The sequence below is a fragment of the Myotis lucifugus genome, unplaced genomic scaffold (genome assembly GCF_000147115.1).
Source record: "Myotis lucifugus unplaced genomic scaffold, Myoluc2.0 scaffold_810, whole genome shotgun sequence".
NCBI classification, from domain to species: Eukaryota; Metazoa; Chordata; class Mammalia; order Chiroptera; family Vespertilionidae; genus Myotis; species Myotis lucifugus.
Genome location: NW_005871858.1, coordinates 63,264 through 69,190, shown reverse-complemented (window position 1 = coordinate 69,190; position 5,927 = coordinate 63,264).

Here is a 5,927-nt window from a genome sequence, read left to right as displayed (position 1 = left end):
TAATAGGAGAAAGTCGAAGTTTATTATATGTGCACAGGGAATTCACACAAGCATGAAAATCCCAAAGACAGTGAAGCAACATTGGGCATATATGTCATTTTGGACTAAGGAGAAAAGGGGAGAACAGGGTCTTGGATTTTAAAAGTGAAAACGAGTGGTTTAAAGTAATTGAGGAAAAGCAGAATACACATGGCAGGTGGATTTTTTGCTCGGCCACCCAGAAACAATGGGACGCCGGAGACCTGGTCAGCAGGCCGGGAGCCTCCCTGTCCAATGCTGAGGCGATTACGCCGAGGCTCCTTCCTGAAGCAGGTTTTTCCATCTGAATCTCTTAGGCAGGAGAGGAGGAAGGTCAAGGTTCTTTCTGAGTCTTTTTGTTTTCTAACAATCAGCTAAAAATAAAAATCCCAAAGGCAACTTTAGGACAAGCCTTGATTTTTGGAGATTCCAGTCTATATCCCTAAGATGGGAAGCTGCTATGCCCACCGTGGAGTTGGTGCTGAGCATTCAACTACTCATCCTCTCCTCTCCCTCCACACTGCGCACAGTAGGTCTGACCTGACCTCCCTTAAGGACCTCTCCTTGGCCACAGCAAGGCCAGGAGGAGCTGTGAGCATAGCTTTGGCTACCTTTGGGATGGGAGGGTGGGCTGGCTAAAACAACAGAATAGCCTGTATTGAAAGAGGAGCAATGAAGAGAGATGAGAGCCAGGAAACGCTCCCATGAACAGGGCTCAGAGCGGAAGCCATGGCCATGGACACACTCTGCGGTGGTTTCTCAGATGTGGCTGCCTGCGGTCTGGGAGTCCTCCTGAGAGAGGAGCCTGCGCGGCTGCACAGCACTGGGGGCGGATGCACAGCTGGAAGCACCGCCTCCAGCGCGGGACCGGGCCACCCGGTGTCAGTGGCGCAGCGGAGTGAAGCGCTGGGCCTCTCTGACTCCATCTTGCTCACGCCCGCTGTGGTCTTGCATGCAGACAGGCTGGGCATTAGAGAAACTCTGCTTGCGGCTTGAGCTTTTCCAGAAAAGCTCCGTGCCAGAAGGTGCCTCTCCAGAGGAGATGGGGGAAATATGTACAAAAATAATAATTGTTTAGCAAATACTTACAGGAGCCTGGGGACCAGACTCCAATCAATTGGGGACAAGGGACTGGGAACAACGAGGTTTCACAGACTTCCTCGACCTCTGCTGGTGCCCTGACATCTGAGGTCACCCCTTGCCCCTCCCATTTCCCCTTCCCTTGACATGAAAGAAGACTCAACTCTGTACTTTAGGGGGATGGACTCCCATCTTGTAGGCTGGTGCTTCCTCGATCAATAACCCTTTCCTCACTCCAAACGCTGTCATTTGTGTGTTGGCCTTTTGGAGCATCAGGCACGTGGACTCTGCCTGGTAACATGACTACACCTGTCCTCTGACCTTGGTCTCTGAGTGGCACTGTCCACTGAGAGGAGCCAGGGAGCCTTGGAGAAATGGGCTGTCGATGGGATGGCGGGGACGAGGGAAATGCGAGATGAGCCTGGGATGTGTTGTGCTGGAGGGAGAGTGTGAAGAACGATGGGGCACATCGAGGGAGCAGAGCCAGCAGGTGCCGACTGGTCACATCTATGGCAATTTCAGCACCAACACAAAGAACAGTAGCAATGGAGTATCCAACATGGAAAAAAAAGAATCCGTGAGTCCCTACTGATAATAAATCATTAAAGGGGGGAAGAAAAGAAAATCAACTAGAGTAGAAAATCAGCTCATAAAGGGAGGAGTGATGGAGTTGGCCGGCCACCCCTCCAACTCTGGAGGCCACCTGATGCAGGTAAGAAGCAGCAGTGGAAGCTGGAGTGATGGGTGAAAGTGTGGTACAACTGCCATTTACATACTTTCAAAACGTCTCCCACAAATAGCTTACTAATTACAAAGGAAAAACAGCAACTTTGCACCGGAGAAACCTGCAGATGCTGCCTCGACCAATGATCACAGTTAACCTCACAGAAATGAAGCAAATCAACATTATGAGAACATGTCACCTCCATGAGTGCCTGCCAAAAACATGTAACGGGAATTGAGTTACGAGGAAACATTGGACAAACCCAAATGAGGGAGGTTTGGGGGGTGGTGGTGGTGGGTGTCAAAGGTCCTTTCTGAGCCTTTTGCTTCTTAATCAATATCCCAAAAGGCACATTTGGGGCGGCAAAGCTCTAGAACTCCCCTCTACTTTCAGTGTGGCCGGGAGCAGGTGCTGGTCTCCTGGGGGTCATCTTCCTCATCCTGTGGGGATGGGGCCATGCGGGAGGTCTGCCCACCCAGACCAGGGCGCCTGGCCTGCCCGTGCAGGCTGCCCTCCTCCCACGCCCCTGCACTTCCCCTGGGTCCTGCTTCTAAGAGCCGGCTCATGCTGGGCAGGGCCAGGGAAGAACGTGCCCCAACCGGTAGGAAAATTGCCCATTTACTTGAAGACTTTGGAGATACAGTAGAACCTCGTTTCTTGAACTTAATTTGTTCCAGAAGGCTGTTCGAAAACCAAATCATTTATTCCCATTAGAAATAATATAAATTGAATTAATCTGTTCCAGACCCCCAAATGATTCCCTGTTTTAACCTTGCTTGTATACAGGACATGTCTATTGTACTGTTAATCTATAAATAAACACTTTAAAAACAAAAAGGACATGAAATGTAAATGAAAATTTAACAAAAAAGAAAGGAAATGTACAGTAAAAAATGAAAAATTTACAATAATTATAAGCAGCAACAAAAGCAAAAAAAACCAGCAACACGAAAATATTCACAGCACAGTATCCTGAGATTGTAACAGTGGTGAACTGCCTCATATTTGCGAATTCTCTCCTGTTTGTCACAGAGATGGTGACTGATCATACAACATGAAAGGGTTGTCAGGTTGAGAAGCAAAGTGTTCGAGATGGGAGACGTTCGAGAAATGAAGCTCCACTGTATTTCTTAAGGGTGAGGTGATTGACACTCAGGGTCCAGCAATCAAGCCAGGGGAGCAATGTTGGGGAGCAAGCCCTTGTTGAATGTCAAGCTGCCTGCTCCTCCAGTCTTCCCTAGGAGGAAACTGAGGCTTGGGCAATTAAGTGGTCTGCCCACAGCCACCTATTAGTAAGGGGACCTCAAAGTCTATGCTCTTTCTGTGGGGTGTAGGTAGTTAGCTAGTGATTAATAAAGAGGGGGAACAAACGGATCCAGACATTATTAAGCAGAATCAAGTCGGGAGCATGAGCCTGCTTGCTTCCCCGGCAGCTGCAGCTCTCCATGGGACACACTCCAGGGACCCATCAGCCCATTCCCTGCAGGTCCCGGGGAAGGGAAAGAACAATAAAGGGGCAGGTAGGCACATGCGCAGTAGGAGCCAAGATGGTGACACAGAGGCCTGTTGGTCTAGCCTTGGTAAAAGGATTCAATTGGATAAGAGACACAACCCCGAAAGGTCTAGGAAATAGATTGGTTGGGGGGGGGGGGGTAGACCTGTCAGAAGCCCATGGAAGCTTGAAAAAGTGCCTGTCAGGACCCAAGACTGAGATGACATAATCAGCTTAACAATGGGCTCCCTTCTCTCCCTGAGTAACAGGCCTGGGCCTGTTCACCATCCATCGCTCATCGGGCATTCTCTCTGTAGCAGCCATGTGGCCCCAGCAGCACCTGGGGCCTGAGACAGCTCCCGCCCGGAGCAGACTAAGCCAGCCGGAGGGGACAGGAGCATGGACTGAACCTGGTGCAAAGTGTCTGGACACTGGTCCTGTTTCTGGGCCTGATGAAGAGGGGACTTTTTCTATGGCGGGGGATGGCACTGGGACACTGGGGACTCAGGGGAACTCCTTTGTCTTTGCCTCTGGCGCCACAGCTAAACCTTATCACCAGCCTTTAGCCTTCCTTGCGGCTCTCCGGGAATGCTTTTCTGGCCACACCACTAGGTTTCCACTCCCACCGGCAACATTTCCACATGTAGACCTGGGCTTGGGAGCTGGGAGGGGTGGAGAGAAGGCACACGCATCCTCCGCCACAGCTGAGCCCAGCAGCAGGCCCAGGAGTGGGCGGAGCTCAGCTGGCCACGAGGAAGATGCTCCCACCTGTAGAACTTTCCCAGCAGTGACCCTTCCCGCACTGGGATTACCTGCGCAGAGGCTGGCTGGCCAGGTGTGCGGGGTCTACCAGGAGCAGCATCCACAGAAGCCCATGGTTGGAGAGGGGGCGTGCCAGTCCTTTACATTTCCATGAGAATTCGCTTATCAGGCTGCACGTGCTGCTGGCTTTCCCTCCTAAATACCTCTTGCGTCTATCCTCCTTTCATCTCCACGCTCTCCTGCTCCGTGTGGAGGGCTAGCTCCGCGGTGATGGTTGGTCTCCCGCCTTCTGGGTGGCCCTCTCCTTACCCATCGTTCCCCAGCCCACAGCCCCTGTGATTGCTCCTGAATGTGAAACTACTCATGTCCCTCTGCCTCCCCCTGCACAGCCTCCTCGCATGGCTTTGGTCACTCCAGCCCTGACTACAGGCTCATGTAGCCTCGCTCCCTGCCCTTGCTCATCTTGCACCTCTGCTGTGTTCCTTATTCTTCTATGCTGGCCGGCGGACAGCTGGTCTGGTGCTGTCTCACACAGGGACTGTGTACATGCTGGCCCTCCATCTAGAGCAGCAGTCACCAACAGGTGGTCTGTGGGCCACTGGTGGCCCGTGAGGTCCGAAAGGTTGGTGACCGCTGGTCTAGAGAACTCTCCACCACCTGCTCCCCTTCCACTTCTCTTAGTTAACTCCTATCTAACCTGCAGCCCTTAGCTCAGGCACCACTTCTATGGAAACCTTTCTTGGTGCCCCCAGCCCCATTCTGTCCTTAATGGTAATCATGCTCTGTTTTGATCACACACTGTTTATATGACAGTTTCTCCCTCGCACGTCTGCTCTCCCTCTGGTGTGAACTCCGTGAAAGCAGGCACCACTTTTCCTTTGCTCACTGCCATCTCCAGGTGCAAAAGCTTAGTCCCCACCCACACCCACCGCAGAATTACCTGGCAGATCCTGAGCAAGGGGCCCGGGAGCGGGGCTTTGGGGCGACGGCGGGCCAGCTGCCCCTGCTGACAGGAAGGCTGTCCAGGTGCCTCGGTGGCCTGCCCCAGCCAGTGACGGCTGGAGGGCCAGTGGGTAGCTCTTCACCTGGGTGTCTCGTTCCCTGGAGACGACTCTCACCTCTTTAGTGGAGGGTTTGTGACCTGTTCGGGGTGAAGTCACAGAAGAGAGGCGTGGGCTCAGGGCCAGGCAGGTGCTCCAGACTCGGCACCCCTCAGGTGGCTCCGGCCCTGGAAGCAGTGTTTGCTGACCCCCGAGGAGCTGTCACTCTCCCCTGGTGTCCTGTGTGTGTAACCACGGGGTCCCTCATGTGCTTGGCCTGCAGTGCATTCCTTCCTGAGCACCACGCATGTGGAGGAGGGAAGAGCTGTGTGTATTGAGACAACTACTCTACAGGTAATGTTAATTTGGGTGAATATTCTTGTTTCCTCGTAAGAATAAAATAATCGTTTACTTTTTCTGAAGATGGTTTGATCCGAAGCCATAGGAGAAACTGGAGATCTTGCTAAATTGTCCCGTAACTGAGAGCTGACCCCCCGGTGTCTGGCTGAAAGAATGTGGTCTCATCAGCTACAAGTGCTAAGACCCCAGGGTTGTGCTGACCGGGCCATTCTAAACCAACTAAATGTTGAATGCTGGTCTAGTTCATTTTATCTGCGTGGCCCCAGCAGCTAATCTCCGATTACAATCTAGTCCCAACCCTCCTTTATTAAAGGGGCTTTCCTACAGAGCAGAATACTTGGGTGGATTAAGTAATAAATGCAGAGCAGTGCTTCTCAGCACTGTCAGACCCAATACTCCTTCGAGGAAAATGTTTTGTGACACTCCTTACTGTACTGGAATAAAATTCAAA